This window comes from Rhagoletis pomonella, unplaced genomic scaffold (assembly GCF_013731165.1).
Source record: "Rhagoletis pomonella isolate Grant_MI unplaced genomic scaffold, Rhpom_1.0 Rhpom_scaffold_00009, whole genome shotgun sequence".
Lineage (NCBI taxonomy): Eukaryota > Metazoa > Arthropoda > Insecta > Diptera > Tephritidae > Rhagoletis > Rhagoletis pomonella.
In genome coordinates, this window is record NW_023458563.1 from 37,209,752 (window position 1) to 37,213,530 (window position 3,779).

The following is a 3,779-nucleotide window of genomic DNA, read 5'->3' on the forward strand; positions in this document are numbered from 1 at the left end:
CATATTAGAGGGCTGCATGAATCCATTCAAACTTCTAGCCAACCAGAGTACAGTAGATTTGAATATTTTACTTCAAATACAAAACACTCAGCGTTTAGAATTTTGTAAGTTATGAAAAAACATTTTGTTTTACATTTTCTACCTTCAATTGGAATAATGTAAATGAATGAGTGAAAAACATTCAAATCATTCAAACTCATTTCGGTAAAAGTTTTTTTCTACAAACAAACAGTTTCGTATTGTAATAGGAGCGCAGCAATACATACATACATACATATGTATGTTTGAACATATGTACATAGAAAAAAATTTTTTTTGGATATTCATACAAAAAATTGTCATTTATTTCACTTCCATTTATTTTCACTTTGTTTGAATATTGTAATGTCGATACATATATCATAACAGGTATTCACTCAAATTCAAAAAAATTTGAAGACAAAACTAATCATTCGTTTTGTATATGAATAATACATAAGCCGTTTTGAATAAATTCACGCAGACCTCTAATACATATGTATGTACGTACTTTTACATAAGTGAATATATACGTACATTTGTACTAACATTAATGCACGTGTGTGTGTATGTAACGGAACTTAAATTTAAACGGAAAATTAAATCATGATTGAAAAATGCAATATAGCGTCATATAGAAAAAGTGCAAAATTTAGCAGCATGTATATACCTGGTTGAAATGCAAGCTGAAAAAAAATGGTCCTCTTGTGCAGATAACCACATTTAACTCAAAAATATTCATATGTATATACATTCATACATACCCATAAGAAGCATATTTATGCACACACCTACTCTAAAAATTTTTCGCATCGTTTACCGATGAGCGATACTCAGGGAAAGCAAGCAACTCGTCATATTTCAGCTAGAAGTACATAATGAAAGGAAACTTTTATGAAAAAAGAAAAATTTATTTTTAGTCAGGCTGAGCAAAGCATACATGAGTAGATTTATTTAGATTCGAATTTAAAAATAGTCCACCGAAATAAGTAAGAAAATCACTTAAAAGCTATAAGCAGTAATCAGTGGCTAAAACCAAAAGAAGTGAAATATATCAATTAAAACCTTGCCTTACATTTAACGTGTGTGTGTGTGAGTTTGAATGCATGAATGTGAGTGCACGGTGGCATTGGAGTACTTCCATATAGCTACATACATATATACATACCCTGTGGGAAATATCTCTAGTTCTGAACTGGGGCGCTTCTAGTACATTTAGACCCAGTACTGGTTCGCGATAAATCTCTTTTGCATGCAAGCAACTGGCGAATTTAACATGGCGATGTCCTAGGAAGTGTCAATTGCCCCCCGCTGCAACCCTTTTTCGATAGTTCCGAACTAGTCCTAAATTCTATAGTTCCGAACCAGTTATAAAATCGACAGACGAAAGAAAAAGGTATTATGATTTTTCAATCTTTTCGGTTCTTCCGTGTGCGATTTTACATTATTTTCAAAGAAACATTTTTTAAATTTGAAATGAAATTTGTTTGAATGATTGTAAGAAATGTACGTTTACATACCTTTGGCTGTAGCTGACTTTGAAGAGGTGCTCGCTGTTATTGGTTAGATTCTAGACGGCCCCAAGATGTTAATATGTTAACACAAAGCTTTCTTTTGTATTACCAAACTATGAAATAGCATCTACGAAGCACAGAATAGAAGCGTACTTGAACGAAAAAGCCGCCGAACACATATCTATGTAAAGTAAACAAGCCCCCCCCCTGCATTCCTTATTCGATAGTTCCGAAATAGTTCTAAATTCGACAAATAGGATCTAGTTCGTTCTGCATCCCTTTTTCTATAGTTTTGAACCATTTCTAAATTCGTCACTTTAGATATAGATTTCTAGTGAAAAAAACTGAAAAAATTAGTTTCTTAAAAGTACCACTTTTCGCCGATTTTGGACTGGTGGGGATCTAGTTCCTATCGGACTAGTTCCTTTTTGGCGATAAAGACCTAGTACGGAACTAGAAATTTGATTCACTAGTCCGCGGTTTCCCTGCAGGGTATAGTTAATAACGTATATGTGTAGGTATGTATATACATATGTGCAAGCATACATAAGTGCAAATTTTAGATTCGTACAATTGAACGGGTGAAATAGTTGAAATTAAAAAATAATGACGTTAATAAGCATAGTGGAATAACCGAATATTATTACGAAATTTATTAAAACGATCGAAAGCACTGCTGCCAATGTTCGCGTTTTGGTAAGGCGTTTTTTTTTAATTCTATAAATAACATTATTCCAAACGTCTAAAGAATTTTAAAAATTAACGTCATCGCTTATTCATTTAGTGCAGTTCGTTATGTCTTAACATTGTTTGGGGCAATAATGAAACAAATTGTGGCTCGATAAAGCAATGAAGTTCCGTTTCGATAATGTTAGAAATACGTACATATACATACATCATTCAAGTGTATTTGTGAATATGCAAATATACATATGTATTTGTGTAACGCACATTTATCTATAAAAAATTATAAGAAAAAATTAAACCAAAATCTAAAAATAAACCTGTATGTGTGCGTAAATCATACATTTTTATGTGCATTCAGTTAGAAATAAATATGTATATGTGCCTAACTATATGTAAAGGTGATGTAAAGATGAGTAAAAATATATATATATTCGAATGTGTGTCCTGTTGGCTTACCATCGAGATTAGGGTTACAAATTGCAGTGAATTTGCAAAATGAGCAAACATGGGCGTTGTCAAGAGTGAAAATCCGAAATTCTTTACTTCAGATAGAACTGAGTCATAGCTCCCGGATGTGCATATTTACATTTGTCCCACTCCATAAAAAAGAACTTTCGATAATTATAAATTAACTCAACACTTAAAGAGTAAAAAAATACACAAATATTTATGACAAGTGATCTACCAACAACAAAAAAACTAAGGTGTTAGTGCCTCTTCAACAACAACAATCCTCCGCAGCTTTACATACATATACAAATGCCAAACTATTTTTCTCATGCATTTTATGCCCTTGCCGGCTTTAAGTATAAATATATAACGACCGCTTGACAAACCATTCATTCAAGGCCCTGGGTACGCGAGTGAGCATCGAAAGCGATCGGCAACTCCATATAACCTCCACAACGGACATTTATTGTCCTAAATATGTACATACATATGAGGCATTCTCTGCAAAAAAAGCCACTCGAAAAAAAAGGTCTATATTTTTTTTGGCAATGATATATCTTATAGTACATGCAAAAACTAAAATAAAAAATATGGTGTTAGGTCTGTGTAATTCGGGGTTGCCATACTGTCAGGGGTCAAAGTTTTTTGCAAACAAATTTTTGAACCGCCATAACTTTTAAACGAATGAACGGATTTTAAAACGCCATTAGACTTTTTTGTACAAACTTTCTTAGACTTTAAAACTGTGTATCATAAAAAAATTTAAAATTAATATTTCATAGAAATTTTTTTTTTAATTTTTAACCTTTTATGCCCCCTTAGATTTTTTGCAAAAATACCCCAAAATGTTCCTTATTTCATCACCTTTTTACCCCCCAAAGGGAATTTTGGGACAGCAATATTTGTATGAGTTACAAATAAAAAACCAACTCAGCGCAACGCTCTCAATCCAAGCAATTTCTTTGTTTGCCTACAAATTGCAATAACTTGTCAGCAGAAGAGAAAGGGAAGTAAAAAGTAAGACAAGCAAACAGGATTCGTTAGAATTCAAACTGTCGCTATGATGAAAAATCATTGATTTATGGGCTTTTATTACCTGCATTTAGCGTA

At 32.5% G+C, this 3,779-nt stretch overlaps 1 protein-coding gene and 1 long non-coding RNA gene across 2 annotated transcripts in view; one reads left to right on the forward strand and one right to left on the reverse strand.

The window, feature by feature from the left end:
• Positions 1 to 386: 386 nt before the first annotated feature.
• LOC118745767 lies at positions 387 to 1,044 on the reverse strand. The gene is made up of 3 exons (XR_004993703.1): positions 959 to 1,044; positions 783 to 883; positions 387 to 704 (listed from the first exon to the last, which is right to left on the reverse strand). It is a non-coding gene; the product is annotated as an uncharacterized LOC118745767 (long non-coding RNA).
• Positions 1,045 to 2,143: 1,099 nt separating this feature from the next.
• LOC118745768 (twitchin) overlaps positions 2,144 to 3,779 on the forward strand; it is a 286,196-nt gene continuing 284,560 nt past the window's right edge. Inside the window, 1 exon segment of the mRNA XM_036479424.1 lies at positions 2,144 to 2,228. The gene's annotated coding sequence lies outside the window, so the exon portion shown is untranslated.